Genomic DNA, 22,954 nt, shown 5'->3' with positions numbered 1-22,954 from the left:
ATGTAATTCAAGTTGTATTATCATTGTGAGACTCTAAAATCTTCTCATATAAATTGTTTGAATAGTTAATAAAAAGATGAGTTTTATCCCAATAAACTGCAAAATAGAACATTGTTGATGCCGACCCATTGGTGGTTTCTGGCCGAAAACACTCTGAGGATGAGGTTAGAGCTGTTGTTATGAAACAGAAAAGAGTAGATAACTTTCAGTGTGGGTAGGGATTAAGGCATACCTCTCTTTCAAGAGGTGGTCTTCTTTTTATAGAGATAGTGATCCTGCCCTAGTTGTGTTGTCTAATGGACTTCTTTACTTGGGCTTGACATATTGTTTAGTCTTTATTTAGATTGGGCTCAAGTGAGTAAATTTTGAGCTTCCATAATCACTGTCGATAATAAACGACAAGAAAAGCGAATAGTAGTTATTAGCGGTGTATGCGGTGTAGTTTGGATGGTTTAAGAGTAAAATTATAAATTGAATGACGGATTAACAGATTGTCAAATTGACAAATTGCGATTTGAGCGGATTGCTGGATTAAAGAATATTCTAATCAATTTTCAAATTTTTACATAACATATAACACTAACTTGCATAATATTTTTCCTATACATAACACAAACTAATTTTACGTAATTTTTTTTGTATATATAATTACTAATTTGTAATAAATTTCACATGTTAAATTTCTCTCACATTCATTTTTACTTTGATATTTCGTTATAAATTAAATATATATATATATATATATATATAGGTATTAACTACAAGAGAGCAAAGCGGTTTCGAAAGGAGATTATAAATTTTAAAATTTAAACCGCGATTAGCGGATAAAGTGGTGCGAATTAATACAAATCGGTACAATTTTAACCGATTGAGTGATATTTTGCCAAATCCTAATAGTTACCTACTATATATTTAATATTTTTATTATGCTATATAAGAGGTGACATCAAATAAGGGTCTCCTAATGCTGTGTTTGGTTGGGGGATTTGGGGAGGGATTTGGAAAGGGAAAGGGAAAAGGTGTGTGAAACTATGTGAAATGTAGGTATATTTTTTTCACATTTCACCTACCTTTTCCATTTCCCTTTCCAAATCCCTCCTCAAATTCCTCAACCAAACACAGCATAAAGGGTCCTGTTACATAAGAAAGTCCCCTAAATATAATACGTAAATACAGTCACTAAATACAGTCACATAGCTTTACTTTTATGCAAACAACTAACAAGACGTTACAACTTTAGTCAACATGGAGCATGCCTTCCAAGTGAGAGCTTAGGGATTGTTTGGAGTTTGTTTATTTAGTATATTTTTTAATTTTTTATGAAAAGATGTATAAAAAAATAAAGAAATAATATAACCTAAATAAATACACTTATTTAAATTACCCTCAAATAACTCCTAATTTACACATTTACATACCTTATAAATTATTTGAATATTCTAAGTTTTGTCTTTACATGATGTAATAATAACTAAAATTTCTAAAGAATTTTATTTGCATTCAAAAAATAATATACTTAATTTCTCAATACATTTTATTCAATTATTTAGAATTATAATTTATTCTCAATACACCTTAATTTTATTTTATTTTTCCAAATTATCTTTCAAAATACACCCAAATAATAAATAAATCAAAAATTCAAAACCTCTTTCACATTCACATGAGTTCACTTGTTTATCTTTGATTCACTAGTGGTTTCAACTCTTGTTGCCGGCTTCATTTCAATTCCTTCCTACAACGACGGAAGATCGTGGGCATCCATTATATATATTTAAATAATAAAGATTGAGAGTTTTAATTTTAGAGTTTTAAAGAGAGGTCTGTAACAAAGAGTGGAGCTCATATGTGGTGTAATATGTGTCTATGTTTTTGTTTTTATTTTAATTTTTTTCTCTTATCACATCATTAAAGCTCTCTTTAGAGCTCCATAATTAAAACTCTCTATCATTGTTGATATTTAAAACTCACTGTATTTGGTTGAAAATTTTGAAAAAAGATTTGAAAAAAGAAAAAGAAAAAGTATGTGAAACTAAATATAAATATATTTTATTTATATTTTACTTATCATTTTCTTTTTCCTTTTTAAATCCTTTCTTAAATCTTCCAATCAAACCCAACGTAATCATTCAGAAAATAAAATTGCATGTAGCCACACCAGATCTATGAAGTTCTTTGATACTTGCAAAACAATAAACAAAATTTCTAAATATAATTGATCGTCAAAATTCCCTCTAGAGAATCGTGTGTGTGAGAGGAAGAATAAATAGGGGAATAACGGATTTGATAAGCAAGAGGAATTGATCAAATAACAGGGTCTCTCTCACTCTCTTTCTCTCCCTTTATATGTATATTTTTGTGTTTATCAATGTCCGTTATCTAGGAAAATCAAGCAATTCTGGTAAAGGATTTGAGTAAACCGTTAGGTCGTCAATTGATTATATATAATTTTTATATACATTAAAAAAACAGTAATATATGATATATATATATATATATATAAATTTTTTGTATTGTTGTTAAAGTAGAAATAGGTCGAAGAAGATTGTGACCTCGAAGATTTTTGGTGGGGTGAATTGAAGTTTTAGAGGAAATAAGAAGATAAAAAGAAAATAATTGAAACCTAAGAGAAGATAAAAAAAAAAGTCGTATATGAAAAATACGTATGAATGATTTGAGTATACCATGAGAAAAAAATTATTTTATTTTGAAGATTTAATTTGTATTATCCTTATTAATAAATTTAAATTAGAATATAATAGAAATTAAGATTTTAAATTTTAGTTAAACATACTGAAGTATTATTTAAGTGCAAATAGAATCCCAAAATTTTTCGTATGGACTAGTATGTGAGTCCAAAGATCATTCACATATTGGTCAGCCCATTGGGGAAGTTATTGGCTAGTTTGGGCCACTGTCATGTGGTGTTTAATAGTATTGTGAGTAATAGAGGATAGTGGATCCTATAAATTTGTGTTGAATAACTAAAAAATATACCAATCATATTAGTGTGAGACATGGCCACGTAATCAATTATCCACCCAAAAAAGGCCACGTAACCAATAATTTTTCCAGCCCATTGGGGTATTAAACCCGGCCCAATTTTTCTTGATGGGCGTACTGCTGCTGCTCAGTGCCCATTCCATGGAAATTCTAGGGTTTTGCATCCCAAAGTGGACTTCTCAAGCTTTAATTTTTCTGCCAATGGGGAAATTTCAAGATTGAACTTGTACCCATGTTCTGCTTCCTCCGGCACTTCCAAGGTACTCAAATACTAGCATTTCTGTGCCCTTGATGTGGTATGTTTTGATTGACTCCTTGTTGTCTCTGATTTAGTTCTTGTAAAAGCTTTCATTTGTATTGTAATATATTAGGGATTCATTCTGAATATTTGTTCTCTCTTTACAAATTGAATTACTTAATTAGCTTTAAGGCTGTGACCATTGTTAAATTTGTGATCATTAGCATATTTGTTTAGTTGTAATTTAGCAGAAATTTATTGGAGTATCTGAACTTGGTTATGCTTGAATGTGGTGGTGGTTGGGAGGTGCTGAGGTGGCAGGGATTTAGGGAGGGATGGAAGTGGCACAAAAGTTTTGGGATTTTGAAGGGGATGGTGCGGCTAATCATTCCTTCAGGTGGTAAGAGACTGGTGACTGGCCAAGAAAAAAAGTTATTGTAGGAGGTGAAGAGAAAAGGCGAGGCAGGATATGATGTTAGGGTTAAGTAGAATTGGGGAAGGAGCTGGGTGCATGGTGAACAATGAAAATTTACTTTATTAGAAAGCTTAAGGAATTTATGACGTTAATTTGGCGTAATACATAAACTCACTGTGCATAAACGAATGGTTATAACAATTACTAGAGAATCTAGGAAGCACTTACCGGGGCAAGTGATGGAGAACTGATGAGCATGTATGCGCTATTATAGGGTCATGCTTGGTAGCTCGAAAGAGCTACGTCCCGAATCCCCCGAATTTGCAGAAAATAGAAGAAGGAGAAGGAAGGAGGAGGAGGAGGGGGAAGAAGAAGAAGAGAAGGAAGGAGGAGGAGGAGGAAGCCGAAGGACTGGAGGGGGCCAAATAAATCGGGGTGTGGAGGCGGAGGCGGGGGGTGGAGAAGGAGGCAGAGGCAGTGGCTGCGACGGCGGGCGACGAGCTTTTCCCTGTGATGGCGAGAAGCTCTTCCCTGCGACGAGCTCTTCTCTCCCTCTCCCTCTTTCTCTTTCTCTCCCTCTCCCTCTGTCTCAGAGCTGCGTGAAGAAGAAGAAGAAGAAAATAAAAATTACAAAAAATAATGCCCAAAACGATGTCGTTTTGGGCATTAGGGGGATTAGGGGGGACATTTTTCGAGCTCTCAAACATTATCCCGCTATTATATTAGATGGACTCAAGGACAAGTATCAGAGAGGCAGGTGTGTATTCAAATATCAGACCTTCATTAACTTAAATCTTAGGATATTAGGGTATGTATTTAAAACTTGGATATGGATATGGGGACAATGTCATCAACATTAAAATATTACATATTGTATAATATTCTTAGAAAAGATGTTGTAAATTATGTATAAATATACTTGAAATTAAATAAGATTTAGGAATATGTAATTTCTATCTGTCATCATCCACGTAAAAGGTTATAAATGTTTCTTTACTAGAGAATGTGAGTTTCTTTTTTTTCAAACATTGTTAAAATTAGTCTATTAGGCTCTCCAAGTTCATTAGTCTATTATTCTCTTGTCATTTTTGGTGGACACGGACACTTTAAAAGAAATAGAAGAGTGAATGTAACATATGCATGCATGGGTGAACCAAGCAAGGAGGAATAAAGATTAGAAGCAAGAGGACAAGGATTAGTCTATTAGCCTCTCCAAGTTCATTTGTGTTGGTTTACTTGTAGTGGAATTGGTCTTCTGCCACAACAATAATAATAAATAAATAAATTATGATAATGTATGGCAACATAAAGAGCTGTTGCAGGGTTCAAAAAGTTTAACAGGCAAGTACATTTTGAACGTTGTTTATGTAGAATGGCTATTAAGAAATCCGTTCAACAATCTAATAATTGATCACAAAATCAGAAAGTATGGAGAATTGACCCAAAAGAGAAGATAAAAAGTTTCAAGAAGAATAAATAAAATAATGATTTAGATTGAAAATAAATCAAAATTTTAGGATTTAAATTGACAAAATTAAAAATTTAAGATTTATTTTGTTGCAAAAGCCAAAATCTAGTGTTTTTTTTTTTTCCTTCTACTATATAAAATTACTCTTTAAGATGTTGAATTTCAACTTAATTTCATTTCTTTAAAATTTTTATTCAATGGGATTAAATAAGGAATTTAAACATGTTATGGTACCCTTATATGAAAAATAATATCAAAATATGTAATTAATTATTCACTAAATATGTCATTCATATCAATTGTTGTGCTACTTGACGTTAATCTAATTTGTTTATGTGTCATGTTATTGCATTTTGTCATAAACAAGTCAAATCAAAAAATAGTTTGGGATGTGAGTTAGTTTTTTTAATTATTTTAGTTTGGGTTAAAAAATTTCGTTTATGATAAGATTTTTTGGCTTTTTTTAATTTTTGTAAGAGAAAAAATAAAATAATTATAGTTTAGATGTAATATTTTATCTTATTAAACTAAAAAGTTTATTTTGCCTTTTTGTGATTGTTTTAACCAAAAAGCTCTATGCTAACTTTATGAGGTGTTTTGGCAATAAGCTAAAAAGCCAAAAGTCAATTTTTTAATCCATTTTGAGTCACATTATCTCTCATATGAAATGGTAAAAAAAGTTTAAAAAGTTTAAAAATTAATTTTTGGAGAATTGGCTCATAAATCCTAAAAGGTGGAATTGTAATCTAATCAGTCCCATATTTAATTTGTTACACCCAAAGGTCCCATTAATTGAGGGTGGACTGTTTTGCCCATGTATGTAATATTTTTTGATTTGTGATATTATGTTATAATGATGTAGGTGTATGTAACGTTTTGGAAAAACTTACTATAGAGTTTTATGGGTTTAGTATTTTTTTATGACCCACACGTTGGTGCGCCAAAATTTTTTGGAAGCCCATGTTTGGGGAGCACACATCATTTTTCATACCCACAAAATTGTGGACGCATGTAATGTTTTTTGATTTGTGATATTATGTTGTAATGATGTGGGTGTATGTAATGTTCCCACAAAATTGTGGATGTATGTAATGTTTTTTGATTTGTGATATTACTAGCGTATACCCGTGCCTGAAGGCACGGTGTAAATAATGTTGGGATTAGAATATAATTGTAATCCCAATACTATTTAATAATTATCAATTATTAATTTAATATAATTGTAATCCCAACCCTTCTTGTCTTAAAAATAAATTATCAATTACAAAAATGAAATTATGCCTTCAACCTGAAAATTCCTGTTTCTATACCAAGAAAATGGCATAGGCAAACAACCATTGTTGAGCTTTGGTGACCCACCACAAAACAAACTCAAAAATATCTATCTAAGTTCACAGAAGTTGTGGGAGTTTCCAATCAAATGAAGGGATTTGAAATTAAACTTTATAAGAACATAGGCAAGTTTTCAAATAAAATTCAATTAACGCCCAAATAGTTTTATTTTAGTTTAATTACGTGTTTATGCGATCTTTAAGTTATTGTTATATTATTTCTTTTACAGTCAACAATAAAGTAAAAAGTTTTGCGAGCAAATAAAGAACAAAGTTTTTCAACAATCAAAGCAAATGCAAACTCAATGTTTGAATTTTCAAGGAAGGAGAAAAAAAGAAGCTTGAAAACAAAAACCTATTTGGTAAATTTTTGACAAATTTTCTACAGACTTAAAAGCCTAAAAATAAAACATCCACTGTTTAATTGAGATTGAGATGGGCTCAACTCCAAAATACATTATTATTAACTCCAAAATTGGACATATCTCTATAAAGTTACATGTCAAATAGAAAGGGAAGCATTGTGTGCTGTACATGAAATCTTAGAAGTAATACAAAATATTATCAACCAACAAATCCAAACAACAAATCCGTCAGGATTCAGAATTCAAAAAACATAATTAACCAACAACAGTGATCAAGAGCAGAGAAAGGAAAATTCAAGAGACAATGTAAAATACCTCTGTTTTGGTGTTGAACGATGGGTCTTGAAGCCACTGTTGGGAAATTAAAAAACATTAAAAAAATTTAAGTTATTGACATAGAATGGTAAAGCTAAAGGAGCCTCAAGAAGGTCTATTAGTGTGCCCCCAATCTGGGAGTCCTTTGCATTTTATATAGGCCAATCAATAGTGATGGGTCATCACTCATGTCCATCTATGTGTGTTCATCTCTCGACTCACCCTTTGCCTTATTCTATACAAACATTCATATTCAACTTTACAAAACATTCATATTCAAGCAAACCAACAAAACATTGTCATAGAATTGCATATAATTGGCATTTATGTTATTTGGCATTTATGTCTTGATTTGAACCTTTGTTATTTGGCATAGGGAGTATAGTTATAGTCCAGTTTATATTATTCTCATAGGGAGTATAGTTATTTGGCATTTATGTCCTGATTTGAACCTTTGTTATCTCATAGAATTGCATATAATTGCATGTAATGTATCATTATTTGTTTGGTTAAGAGTTGAAATTGATATCGTTTAGTGTATATTTGTCATTTATGCCTGATTACAACATAATTGTCATTTGGTTCATAGTTGAAATGGACACAATTTAGTGTAGGTCGACTTATTATATCATGAATTCAAGCAAAAAATATCATGAATTCAAGTTGGAAGTTGATTAGTTTTGGAATCAACCAAGACCAAGAACTTCTCCAAGACCTAACACCTGCTATGTAGTAAATTTAGAGAAAATATTTTAGGGCCTTAAACATTTTACTAAGAACATCTCCAACCCTTCATCAATTTTATACACTGGACTATACATGTATATATATCAAGTGAAACTCATTTTAGACCCAAAACTTTTTAAAAATGAAAATATCTAGATTCAAAATCTATGAAAATATAGAGTGCATAAACTGGGTTTATATATCCAAAGTCTATGAAAATATATTCAAAATCTATGAAAAATGAAAAAAATTTGTGTGACAAACTATTTTTGAAAATATTGTTCTTAAGAAACAGTTCTAAACTTTTTTTTTTTTAATTTTTCAAGAATGTTTTCACACCAAAATGGAAAAGATGTGTGTTTATGAATTTGTCATTGTTTTCAAAAACCCATATAAAAACAAAAACAATAATGAAAAAAAAAATTTGAAAACAATAGTGAACTTACAAAATCATATGTTTGGTTAATGTGGTTTACTCGATAGAATTCCTCAACAGTTTGTTGTCTTTCACTCTTCGCATCATAGTCCCTGTCAAGTTTTTTCATGTTAGAATTCATCTCGTCAATTCCGTTCAAACTTGATTGATTTATAGCCCTAATTGCTACATGATGCAACTTCCATTTTTGCTCATACCGATTATAAATATAAAAAAAAAAGGGTAAAAAAAGGAAAAAAAAAAACAAAATAAAACTGACCTAAATGAGTGGCCAAATGAATTGATCTCTAGAAATCCTTCATGCAAAACCAAGTCATTGTTATCAAAAAGAACCCTCTTATCCTTCCCTTGTGAACCTGTCAATAAAATTTAAAAATAAATAAATAAATAAATAAATTATGAAATTGATTTTTTATACTGATCATGACAACCATCAAAGTATGTATCCAAAATGTATACAGAAACATGTTTTATAAAAACAAAAACAATAAACACATACCCATATCAGGTTGCTCAAGTGAAACCCATTTCAGACCCAAAACTTTTTAAAAATGAAAATATCCAGTTTCAAAATCTATGAAAATATCCAGATTCAAAACTCATTTCAAAATCAACCCAACCAAACACCCACATATCAAAAATATCCAGATTTAACTATACAAACCCACAAAAAATTCAGATTCAAGCAAACCCACAAAACATTCAGATTCAACTTTACAACCAAATCCCAGATTCAACACAACTTTACATTTAGATTCAAATTCAGATTCAACACCCAGATTCAACACAACTTTACATTCAGATTCAGATTCAGATTCAAGCAAACCCACAAAAAATATCATGAATTCAAGTTGGAAGTTCTAGTTTACCTTGCAAGGAGAGAGAGACGAAAGAGGAGGGTGAGAGGAGAGGAGGTGGTCGGTGGTGTCGGTGGTCGTCGGCGTCGCACGGGATGGGCTCCGATGAAGGTAGAGAGAGAAAGTTCAAAAATTGAAATGAGAGAGAGAGAGGAGATGAATACCTGTGATGGAGAGGGGAGAGAGAGATATTTTCGGACCATCAGAGGGAAATAAAGCCGTTGATGCTTAAATCTCTTCCTCATCAACCATTGATGGAGAGAGAGGGAAATAAAGACATCTTAACCATTGAAGTTGAGATGAGACAATTTAGACCATTGGATTAAAATGTATCTCACATACATTTTAAGACATTTTCAAAAAGCCTCTTGCCTTATTATATAGATGTTGTAATGATGTGGGTGTATGTAACATTTTGGAAAAGCTTACTATAGAGCTTTATGGGTTTAGTATTTTTTTATGACCCACATGTTGGTGCGCCAAAACTTTTTGGAAGCCCACGTTTGGGGAGCATACATCATTTTTCATACCCACAAAATTGTGGACCACATCAATTTGGTGAACCACTTTTTATGGTCCACATCAATTTGCTGAACCACATTTTGGTGGCCCACATCGTAGTGCAAGTCCATCCTGTGACCCACACGTTGAAGACAACCCATTAATTTGCAGAAAAACCACTTTGGTCACGTTTGTGGCCCACATCGTTGTTTGAAGCCCACGTTTGAAGACAACCCATTATTTTGCAGAAAAACCACTTTGGTGAACCACATTTGGATGGCCCACATCATAAAAGCAAGGCCACACTTGATCTTTCCATAGTGGACACCGAAATGAGTGTAATCAAAATAATTCAAAAACCCTTCTAAAAACCGTTTCAACCACAAAAAAAGGGTACATTAGTCAGAAAAACCATTTCATAATTACATAATGGGATCCTTCGGATCACGTTACCAAAAAAATAGGACTTGGACGTCTATTAATTTTAAAATGGGACTTGGTAGACTACAACTCTCCAAAATGGAAATTTCCAATAATTTCCCCTTAATTTTTAACTATCTTCTTAAAACACCTCTATATACAATTCGGGTTGTGTTAACATATTGTTAAAAATAGTACATATTTTAGGGAATTGGGTTTACTGATACAATTGGCTAATGTAAGTCCTAGTGAAAAGTTTGCCTTGAGTTTCTTTCGATAATTTGAACTGTTTGTTTTATAAAATTTATTGAGTAAATTATTTATGCAAAAAATTAAGTTGATTGGACATTTACAATCCCATAACAATAGCACATTTATATTTTTTAAAAATAAACGATTAATATAATTTAAATATTTTTTTAAAAAATAATTAAGACCTAATAATGAGCTTACATATGCACAATTACTTTAATTATTTACATAAATAACATGTTTGATAAACCTTAAAATATGATAATTCGAATCATTAAAAAAAAAAAAAAAGCACGGTATCAACCCCGAAGTCATCATAATAACATTCCTAGGCATCGTTTGTTTTCAGAATTAGAATAGAGAGGATTAATAGTGAGTGGATTAATAATAAATAGACTATTAGTGAGGTGATTAAGAAAAATGTGTTTGTTGATAATTAGTGGATTAGTAATAGTTCATGTTTGTTTTGAGAGATAAGAATGGGATTAATCATGTAAAATTACACAAATACCCTTGTTGTATTAGTATTAAATTTAAGCTTATACCAACTAACAAATGCATTACCCAATTAAACTATTAAAAAATTATAATTAAAATCATATAATTAAAAATAATAAAAAATTCAACTATTAATCTATTTAGGGTAAATTACATTGACACCTCCTGAAATTTATGTTTATTATAGTTCCCCCTTTACCTTTTAGAAATTACATCCCTCTCCCTGAGGTTTAAAATTTCATTATAGATTGCCCCTGCAGCAATTTAATTTTTTTAAATACCAATTTTGCCCTTACTGGGTAAATTACATTGACACCCCTCACATTTTAGAAATTATAATCCCCTTCCCAAGGTTTAAAGTAGTATTACCAATTGCATCGTCGGTTAGTATTAGTTGGGAAAAAAAATTAATTGGAAAAAAATTTATTTGAAGAAAAATTAATTGAAAAAAAAAATTATTTGAAAAAAAAATTAATTGAAAAAAAATTTTGTTAGTCAAAATTTTAAATTTCTATTTAAAAACCAACGTAAAATAAAAATTACACTGACACCCCTTGAGGTTTATATATATTACACTCGAAAGATAAAAATTATATAAAAATGATAATTATTTTTTATTTCTTATTTCTTAACCAAATTAATTTTTAATTTTTTTTAAAAAAAATCTAAAAATCAAACCATACATAGCTTAAGAATCTTTTGATAAGTCATTTCTTACGTTGGTAACTTATTTAATTATTTGTTAATTTCACGACATTTTTACCATCTAAGGCCTGTTTGGTAACCATTTATTTTTCAATTTTTAATTTATTTTTACAAAAATTTAAAAATTTCTGTTTAAAAACCAACATAAACTCATTTTTTGAATTTACGTTTTTTTTCTCAAATTTACAAACTGAGACAACCATTTATAAATCAAAAAAATTATCAAACAAGTTTTTATGACTGTTTTTAAAATTTTTGTAAATATAAATTGAAAATTGAAAATGAAATAGTTACTAAACAGGTCTCAGATGGTAAAAATGTAGTAAAATTAACAAATAATTAAATAAGTTACTAACGTAAGAAATGATTTATCAAAAGATTTTTAGACTATGTATAGTTTGATTTTTAGATTTTTTTGTAAATTAAAAATTAATTTGGTTAAGAAATAAAAAATAAAAAATAATTATCATTTTTATATAATTTTTATCTTTCGAGTGTAATAAATATAAACCTCAAGGGGTGTCAGTGTAATTTTTATCTTATGTTGGTTTTTAAACAGAAATTTAAAATTTTGACTAACAAAATTTTTTTCAATTAATTTTTTTTTTCAATGAGTTTTTTTTTTCAACTAATACTAACCGATAAGGCAATTGGTAATGCTACTTTAAACCTTTGGGAGGAGATTGTAATTTCTAAAATGTGAGGGGTGTCAATGTAATTTACCCAGTGAGGTCAAAATTGGTATTTTAAAAATTAAATTGCTGAAGGGGGCAATCTGTAATGAAACTTTAAATCTCAAGGAGAGAGATGTAATTTTTAAAAGGTAAGGGGAGAAACTGTAATAAACATAAATTTCGGGGTGTCAATGTAATTTACCCATCTATTTATTATTATTATTATTATTATTATTATTAAAGAAACCATTTTTATTATTATAATTAAAATCATATAATTAATCTATTTGTATTTTTTAATATTATCATTATTATTATTATTAAAGAAACCAACCAATGGTTTCTCTAACAACCAGCCCATGGTTTTGACCAAAGTGTTCAAAACATTGTCAAAACGTGTTGCCTTTCACTCTGTGAGTTTCACCCAAGTAAGGCCAACATAGAGAGAGAGAGGGAGAGAGAGTCAATGGCGATCGGAGCATTACTCTTCTATCTGATCGGGTTCAATGGCGATCGAAGCATCACTCCTCTGTCTGATCGGAGCATCACTCTTCGGTCTGATCGGAGTCAATGACGATTGGAGTATCACTCCTCTGTGAGTTCACCCATGTTGTCTTTTGATCTGTATCTCTTTTGTCTGATTTAGTCGAAGATCAGAGCATCACTCTTCAATTTTACTGATCTAATTTGCAATTTGTCTACACTTCTGTTTGGTTGGTGAGAAAACCGAATGAAATATGCATACATATACATACATATATATATCTATATAATAAGGCAAGAAGGATTTTGAATTTATGTCAAAAATGTGTGTGAGATACATTTGATCCAATGGTCTAGATCAATTGTAATATCTATCCAATGGCTGAGGTTATATAGAAAACAGAAATTCCCGTCCAACATGGCTGTTTCTCCACTCCTCTCTCAGTATCTAACCTCTGTATCTGACCTCTGTCTTCCCATCACAAATGATTTGCCTCCCCATCTACCCTCTGTCTACCCACCTTCCCTCTCTATTTCTCTGCCTACCCTCTCTATCTCTCTATTCCTCTTGGTTCTTCTTCTTGATTTTTTTTGAAAATCTCAGCTTTTGCCTTCATCACAGCCTTCATCAGAGCTTACACCGTTGTTCAAATCAGAGCTTACACACAACCTTCATTAGAGTCTTCATCAGAGCTTACACAGAGCCTTCATCAGAGCTTACACCGTTCCACTCTCACCATTGTTCACTCCAGCTCGACATCACTTCGGCTGCTGGGTTAGTTCATCACTTTGGCACTGGGTTAGTTTATCGGCTGCTGGGTTAGTTCATCACTCCGGCTCGACATCACTTTGCCAACTGGGTTAGATCATCACTTTTCTTATTGGCTGCTGGGTTAGTTCACTCTCACTGTTTCCTGTTTTTTAAAAGAAAGTGTTGTTGAAACAATTTGACTTCCTGTAGTCAAATTCTCAGAGTTTATTTAATAACAATTTGAGTGGAAAATTTGTGTTTATATACTAAAATGCAGAGTTTATTTGTGTGGAAAATTTGTATGGAAATGCAGAGTTTATTTGTGTGGAAATGCAGAGTTTATTTTTGAAAATCTGTGTTTCAGAATTTTATATATAACAATTTTGTGTGTAATTATTGTGTGTAATTATTGTGTGTAATTTTATATAGATTATATTTATGTTCTGTCAATTTTATATATAATTTGAAAATCTGGAAAGTGTTGATCATCACTTTGCTCTGTCATATTTATGTTCTGTCATATTTATATTAGATCATCACTTTGCTCTGGAAAGTGTTGATCATCACTTTGCTTATTCTTTTCCATTCTTTTCCATAGATAGATTAATTAGTCATTATTGTTTAGCATGCCATGAAAAAAAAAACAGGAAAGTGTTGACCACTGGTATTATATCTATCTATCTATGGTATTATATTTATGTTCTGTCAAGAAAGTGTTGTCCACTTTGTAAGTGTAATGGTGATTTTGATGACCCATCTATGTTTCTTTACTGATTGATTGTGTGTTATCTGAGTCTATCACCACTGGTATTAAAGTTTGCCTTCAATGTGCAGTATTAGGTTAGATGTTTTCCCATATATATAAAATATTAAAAGAATTCATAGGTTTGTTTGAATTTGACAATTACAGTTATAGAACGACAGTTTAGAAATGAGAAAAATTGTGACAAAAGTGTTCATACCATAGATAGATAGATAGGATAGAAGTATAGATATAAAAGTATAGTGTATGAGCCACTTTGGTGGGCTGGCATATAACAAGTGAGTTTCTTTTTTTTAAGTGTCACTTATTGTATAGTCTGCCTTAAAGTGTTCTTTTTTTTTCCACTTTGAAGTTGGATGAACATACGTTTATTATATTTGCTAAATTGTTCAATTATTTTTACAAGTGAGTTTATTTTGTGCTTTCCTTTCACAATGCAAGTGCAAAAAAGCACCAATAATAAAATTAGTAATTAAACAATGAATAAAACAATACACATTGACTTGGTAAGTAATTGTTTTGTAACAAACTAACCATCATCTGTAGATTTTTCTCTTCAAGATGGTGTGTAATTAGCGTTAAGGGTATAAATACAATTGTTGCTCGATACATGGTGTGTAAGGTGTTGATTTCCTGTTAAATCACTCATGTTAATAACTCATGCTAAAATAAAGGAAATAGAATTTCAATAACTCATGGACAATTAATAAATCATGTTAATAACTCATGTTAATTTCAGAATTTCAATAACTCATGTGTTATCTCATGTTAATTTTAGAATTTCAATAACATGATATTATTTGAAAACATGATATTTGAAAACATGACTTTAATCGAGTTTTGAAAACATGATATTATTTAGTGTTGAAAACATGCTATTTGAAAACATGATATTGCTGGGATCAATAGAGTTATTGAAAACATGACTTTAGTATTCTTCTTGAATTTTTCTTCTTCGGGTAATTGTTCTTCTTCTTGAATTTTTTTTGCCTTCATCAGAGCTTTTGCCTTCATCACTTTGGCTGCTCGGCTATTCACTTCGGCTGCTCGGTTAGTTTATTACTTTGGTTCTTTTTGTTTTTCTTTTGTTATTGCTTTGGTAACGTTTGGCTTTTGCTTTGATATTGAGCCAACTGATATATATTGCTTTGCTATTGAATAAAACTGAAGAAGAATTCTGCATATGAATTCTGCATATGATTTCTGCAGAATTTTGGCTGATCAATCCACCATAAATACCAATGACATGGTTTCAGTTTTAATTTTGATTTTGAAATGGGTTTGAATGATTTTGGTTTTGATTTTGAAATGGGTTTGTATGATTTCGGTTTTGATATTTATGTATTTTGAAATAAGTTTGAGGGATTAGTGAAATAAGTATGTTAGATTTATCTAGCATTACACCTGCTTATTTTTGTTACTGCAAATAGTGGTAAGTTTTTGCTTTGCTTTTCCTTTTTTTGGTTACTCAAATGCTTTCCTTTCACTTTGATATTCACCATCCAAAAGATTCAGAAGTTGGAGGACAACTCTTTTAGTGAGCTTGAAAAGCCCAAAGGCCCTTATTCAGTGGTTTCAAAATGACATTTGACAATATTTATGGAAAGTTCTTAATCAAGTAATAAAGAGTTCTTTTGAGAAGATGATTAAAAGTTAGATTTTCATTTTTTATTTTTTATTTTTATGTTGTTTTTGAAAAAATATGACATTTTTTATGACATTTGACAATATTTTTTATTTTTATGTTGTGAGAGATTATATGATTCAAAATGCATTAAAAGTTAAAAGATGACTTTTAATTATCTTTTTAAAATAGTCTAGGGTCTCACCATTGTTAAGTAAATTGAGAGAGAGAAAAAATAATCATTAATGTGTGTTATTTTTTATTAATTTCCCAAGATTTGTTAATTTACCGAGAGAATCATGTAGGTAATAAACATGATGAGTCACCCAGCCCCTTAGCTACAATGCACCATGTGATTTGATCTTTATTACAATATGGGTGTATTTGTAACGCCCTCAAAAAAATAACATTAAACCCATCAATATAGACATACATTGATATATATAAAAGCTCCACATTGTTCTATTCAACAGAGTTTCATTACAAAAAGTATTACATGTTAACAACAAAAGCAAATGCCCTAAAGGGTTACAGCTTTCCAAGCTAACACTTGGTTACAACAAAAGAGTACTAACTCATTTACACATTAAGCCCTTGGCTTGAATGTACATGTAATACATCAAAAGGGAAAAGACAACAAAAGTCTGCCCGCCTCTAGCCTCCCAAGCTACATCCTTGGAGGTGGCATGCTACCTGTACCTGAAAATGATGTTCCCATATAGGGTGAGCCACAGCCCAACAGAGATATACTAAACCAACTATAAGCAATGACTAAAAGATTAGCAATTGATAGATGGCCAACACCGATACATCCGCATATATCACGTCACAATTTCATAACATACGAGTCTATGTCACTTTCCATTTTCCATCCTTATTTAATAGATAAGCATACTAGCTATATCAACACATCAACAGATAAACATCTTACGCATCAACAGATAAGCATATAAGCTGTATCCACACTTCACTAGACAAGCATATGAGCTGTATCTACACTTCACTAGACAAGCATATGAGCTGTATCTACACTTCTCAAAGATAAGCCTATGAGCTGTATCTTCACTTCTCTAGACAAGCATATGAGCTGTGTCTACGGAGTTCATCCCCCATCTCCTCCAATCCTATCCGGTTTAGAGGTACATCCCCCATCTTCCCCTAAACCGCGGAGTACATCCCCCATCTCCTCCTCTATACACAATGCATATAAACACAAAGGTTCTATACACAATCAATCAATACATAAAATTAATGTATTCCATCCGTCGTTATACTCTATGACACATTCAATCGATTAGTTTTAGTTTGTCTAATCATCATGCATTGTCTACAACAATCACGACTATCCTCCACCGATAGCCCAAAGCAGTTATTTCTAAGTAGAAAATAAATGCACAAATGGATATTAAATCAACATTCCAACTAGGTGAGTGATAAATAATCCAACTACACCCTTTTTATCCCATGACTTCCCAAATCAATTCCGTATTTCTCATAATTAATTATGCAAATTAATTAACCAATGTAATTAAGGCATTTTCCATAATTTACATTACAACCCTTAGGTTCCATTTTCATTAATGTCTTAACATTAATTTCACATTTTCCATGCCAAACATGCATCTAGGTTTGATATAGTTAAAACCCCAACTCTTGTAAATTTACACAAAAGCCCCCAAACTTTCACATATTACTAAACCAACCCCAACATCTCAAAATACTAAAATTTAAAGACAAAGTTCATAAAGAGGAGTAGGATATCCCTACCTCAAAGTTTGAGTTCCAATGGAGATGAAGACAAAAACCAAAATGCTTCAAATTCTGAAATTTTCAGATTAAAATGTAGCCCTCGACGATCAACACAACTTTCGTAAAGACCAAAAGTGAGCAAACAACTCCTACTAGATCAAATCTAAGAGAGAAGGGCCGGTTTTAGAGTGAGAAGCTCTGAAAATGGCTTTTTGGAAAAGTAAGAGAGAGAATAGACCTTGAAAAAGTGATCCAAAAGTCGGATCTCGGGTTTATATAAAAGTCGCCCCGCTCGAGCGTCAAACTCCCCGCTCGAGTGTAACTCACAGACTCCCGCTCGAGCGTCAACAATCCCGCTCGAGCGGCGGATACACACTCCTAGAACTTTTGTAGACAGGTCTCCCGCTCGAGCTTCCAACTCCCCGCTCGAGCGGCACTCACACAATCCCGCTCGAGCGGCCAATCCCACGCTCGAGCGTCGAACACAGCACAGGAAATACTGGATGGGTGAAACTCCCGCCCGAGCGCCAAAACCCCCGCTCGAGCGGACAAGTCAAAAATCTGGGCAACTAGTTTTGGTTTCTAATCTCAACCGACCTGTAACAAATCTACCCAACACATCCTATAACTCAAATACAAAGTAAGAAAGGATGTACACCAGGTAATAATCAACTACTATCATCCACGGACACATGTCCGGATCACTGTACAACAAGAGTAAACCCGGGACCGCTATAACCTCCCCCCCTTAAAGAATTTCGTCCCCGAAATTAAACACAAGTTCAAAAATAGGTTTTCCCCATGTCCGACAATATTATGACATGATATTTAAACATTTCGACCCATTACCAGTCAATTCCATCCCCTTTCAAGAGGTATTTCACAATGTATATTATAAGTGCATTATTATCATGCAATTTCCTTCCATTTCCAACCATTTTCAACATGCATGGTTCACATTTCATATCATTATCAATATATATGATACAACTCCAATTCTACAATATAGCCAACATATGCAATATCACAATCAACTTCCCATATCAAGGTAAATTCTACAACATACTTCCATTAAACCAAAACACTACCAATGTTTTATAACTTAAGACATATATAAAGCTCTTAAGTCCAACAATATTACAAAGTCTAAATATAAGATTACACATCAATAAACATGTCCGGATATTTCTCGCGGACCTCCAACTCACGTTCCCAAGTGGCCTCCTCCACTCCGTGATGTTTCCACAAAACCTTCACTAAAGGGATGGTCTTGCCACGCAGGACTTGATCCCGCCTATCCTAGACCCGAACCGGTCTCTCCTCATACGAGGCGTCCTCATCTACCTCTAAGTCGGTCCAATCTAATACATGCGATGGATCCGGCTCATACTTCTGAAGCATACTAACATGAAAGACGTCATGCACCCCGGACAACTGCGGCGGTAATGCCAATCGGTAAGCGACTTCCCCAATCCTCTCAAGGATCTCAAAAGGCCCAATAAACCGAGGGGATAACTTCCCACTCTTCCCGAACCTCATCAAACCTCGCCTAGGTGATATTTTCAAGAAAACATGATCACCTACCTCAAACGCCAAAGGCCTCCTCCTACGGTCGGCATAAGATTTCTGACGACTCTAGGCTGTAACCAGCCTCCTACGGATAAGTTCAACTTTCTCCGTCGTCTCTCTAACCAACTCCAGACCCAACAAATGTGCGTCACCCACCTCGGCCCAACAAACTGGAGACCTACACGGTCGGCCATAGAAGGCCTCAAACGGTGCCATACCGATACTAGACTGAAAGCTGTTGTTGTAGGCAAACTCCACCAATGGTAAGTGCCTCTCCCACGTCCCACTAAAGTCAAGGACACAACCCCGAAGCATATCCTCAAGGATCTGAATAGTACGCTCGGACTGCCCGTCAGTCTGCGGATGATAAGCCGTACTAAAGGTCAACTTAGTGCCCAAGGCACTCTGCAAACTCTGCCACAACCTAGCAGTAAAACGAGGATCTCTATCTGAGACGATCGTCACTGGGACTTCGTGCAATCTCACTATGTCCCGAATATACAAGTCGGCAAGATGGTCTACCGAATCTCCCACGCGCATAGGAATGAAGTGCGCCGACTTAGTCAACCGGTCTACAACCACCCAAATAGCATCACTACCCCGCTAAGTCCTCGGAAGACCTACAACGAAGTCCATGGTGACATGCTCCCACTTCCACTCGACAATAGGCAAGGGTTGCAACAAACCCGCTGGCCTCTGATGCTCGGCCTTCACTTGCTGGCAAGTAAGACACTTTGATACGAAAACAGCCACATCTCTCTTCATACCCCACCACCAAAACTGGCGACCCAAATCCCGATACATCTTAGTGCCTCCCGGATACACCGCAAGACGTGAATGGTGAAACTCTCGGAGTACTTCCTCTCGGCAAGACTCCGGCACAAACAAACAGTCTCGGCATCTCACACACAGGTCGGGATACACCGTCAAACCCTTCTCAACCTTGCCACCTGAGATCTTCTCTCGGAGGGATTCTACCTCAAGGTCACCTCTCTGTGCCTCCAACACCCTAGTCACAAGTGTAGGCTGCGCGACAACGGAAAACAAGGCCGCAGCCTCAACAGATTCGCCCAGTAGCAAATCAAACTCGCCAAGTGCTCCCAACATCTCCCATTCTCGGATGGCAATACAAGCTACATCACTAATGGATTTCCTACTAAGGGCATCGGCCACAACATTGGCCTTTCCCGGGTGATAATGCAACTCAAAGTCGTAGTCCTCAATGAACTCCATCCATCTCCTCTGCCTCAAATTCAAGTCTCTCTGTGTAAACAGATACTTCAAACTCTTGTGGTCCGAGAACACCTCGAACTTCTCACCATAAAGGTAGTGCCTCCAAATCTTCAAGGCAAAGATCACTGCTGCTAACTCTAGGTCGTGTGTAGGGTAATTCTTCTCGTGAATTTTTAACTGACGCGAGCCATAAGCTACCACTTTTCCCCTTGCATCAACACACAACCCAAACCCTCTCGCGAGGCATCACAATAAACCGCATAACCCAACCCTCTCTTTGGAATAATCAAAACCGGAGCGGTGGTTAGCCTAACCTTCAACTCTTGGAACAACTTTTCACAAGTCTCACTCCACACAAACTTGACCCCTTTCCGCGTCAATCTAGTCAAAGGTGTAGCTAGTCTGGAGAAATCCTTCACAAACTGACGGTAATACCCAGCTAATCCTAGAAAACTGCGGATCTCAAACACACTCTTAGGCTGTGCCCAATTTTGCACTGCCTCTACCTTGGATGTATCAACAGACACTCCTTCCCCGGATACCACGTGGCCTAAGAATTTCACCTCTCCTAGCCAGAACTCACACTTCCCAAACTTGGCATACAGCCTATGGGCTCTAAGCAACTCAAGCACCACTCTCAAGTGTCCCTCGTGCCCCTCCTCTGAAGACGAATAGATAAGGATGTCGTCCATGAAAACGACTACAAATCGATCCAAGAATTCCCGGAAAATCCGGTTCATCAAGTCCATAAAGACTGCCGGTGCATTGGTAAGCCCAAATGGCATCACCAGAAACTCATAATGGCCATACCGCGTACGGAATGCCGTCTTACGAATATCCTCCTCCCTGACCCTCAACTGGTGGTAACCCGATCTCAAGTCTATCTTAGAGAAACAACGGGAACCCTTCAACTGGTCAAACAAATCATCTATACGGGGCATAGGGTACTTATTCTTGACCGTAGCCCGATTCAACTTCCGGTAGTCTATACACAATCTTAAGGCACCATCTTTCTTTTTAGCAAAGAGGGCCGGTGCTCCCCACGGTGAAACACTAGGGCGAACAAAACCCTTATCTAGCAATTCCTGGAGCTGAACTTTCAACTCAATCAACTCTGCTGGAGCAAAACGGTAAGGTGCCATAGAAATCGGCGTCGTGCCGGGTACTAGATCAATAGAGAACTCTATCTCTCGATGAGGTGGCAAACTAACAAGGTCTTCGGGAAAGACATCTGAATACTCACAAACCACCCTTGGCAATACAAGCTGGGTCTCACCACTCTCACCACTCTCAAAGCTAGCAAGTAGACCACTAAGCTCACTTCGCCCTCGCGAATCATACCCCGGTGGCAAAACACTACCAACCCGGTCTCCCAAGAAATGGAACCACTCCCCGCTCAAGGTGCATAATGTGACCCTCTGGCGGTAGCAATCGATAACAGCCTGGTATGACGATAGCCAGTCCATACCCAAAATGACATCAAAGCCCTTCATGGGCATGATAACAAACGGAAAAGGAAGCCTATGGTCGGCGACCTCTATATCACAACCTCTAACACCTTGTTTCAAGATCAACTCACCACCCAAAGCCGATACCATACAAATAGGAGATGCTAACTGTGCCAACTCCAATTCTAAAATAGATGCAAATGCAGCAGATACAAAAGAATGAGATGCTCCCGTGTCAATCAACACACTAGCAACCGAGTTGCAAAACAGAAAAGTACCTCTCACTACCGATGGAGCCGGTACTAAATCCTGCGCGGTAACAGCATACACGCGCCCTGAAGGCCCTAGATCCACCTGCTCACCTCCAGGAGCAAACGACTGCTGCACAGACTGGGATGACGAAGTTCCCGGGTTGGCCCTCGAGGCCTGCACAGACTGAGTCGGCTGAAAACTCTACGTCTGCCTGGAACCAGACGCTCCCGAAGTGGCACTCAACTGCGGGCAAAACCTCTTCAGGTGCCCAGGCTGACCACACTGATAACAAGACAAGGACTGGCCCCTGCCCTGACTCTGGCCCTGAGGTCTAGCTGAAGAAGAAGCAGATCGCTGACGCCCTCCCTTCTGCGGGCAAACCGAAACCTTGTGACCCAGCTGGCCACACTTGTAACAGGTGAAATCCCCCTGACTACCTCTCCCGGAGCCTGCACTTAGCACTGGAAAGGTCGACCTAGCCAAACCACCTTGAGACTGCTGAGGATTAGGACCCCTCTGTCTCCTGCCATCACCCTGACCATCTTGGCTCCTCTTGGAGCCTCTCTGCCCCTCATCCTCCTCCTGCATCAAGAGCTCCATATGAGCTGCAGCATCCACCAACCGTCTATACTCTCGGATGAAAGATCCACCAACCCTCATCTTGAGGCCTCGCCTCAGCTTCCGCTCAAACTCAAAGCAACGGCGTTCCTCGGACGCCACTAGTTCAGGTGCAAACCTGGATAGACTAGTAAAAGTAGCCTCAAATTCGGCCACTGACAGGCTCTGCTGCTTAAGCTGGCAAAACTGCTCCCTCAGCTTCTCCCTTGCAGCTGAAGATAAAAACTTTTCCGGAAAACATTTACAAACACCTCCCATGT

At 35.1% G+C, this 22,954-nt stretch overlaps 2 long non-coding RNA genes across 2 annotated transcripts in view; one reads left to right on the top strand and one right to left on the bottom strand.

Annotated features, from left to right (window-relative positions):
* The first annotated feature begins 3,108 nt into the window (after positions 1-3,108).
* The window catches only part of LOC145802121 (uncharacterized), a 33,599-nt gene continuing 13,753 nt past the window's right edge, over positions 3,109-22,954 (top strand). Inside the window, exons 1-2 of the long non-coding RNA XR_014344484.1 lie at positions 3,109-3,263; positions 15,201-15,251. This is a non-coding gene — a long non-coding RNA (uncharacterized LOC145802121). The remainder of the gene's footprint in view (positions 3,264-15,200; positions 15,252-22,954) is intronic.
* On the bottom strand, positions 6,875-9,537 carry LOC145803240 (uncharacterized). The gene is made up of 4 exons (XR_014345366.1): positions 9,167-9,537; positions 8,557-8,653; positions 8,308-8,389; positions 6,875-7,171 (listed from the first exon to the last, which is right to left on the bottom strand). It is a non-coding gene; the product is annotated as an uncharacterized LOC145803240 (long non-coding RNA).

Source organism: Camellia sinensis, chromosome 11, assembly GCF_055761805.1.
Source record: "Camellia sinensis isolate YWXY chromosome 11, ASM5576180v1, whole genome shotgun sequence".
Lineage (NCBI taxonomy): Eukaryota > Viridiplantae > Streptophyta > Magnoliopsida > Ericales > Theaceae > Camellia > Camellia sinensis.
The sequence above is the reverse complement of the archived record's forward strand: the minus strand, read 5'-3'. Positions and strand labels throughout refer to the sequence as shown.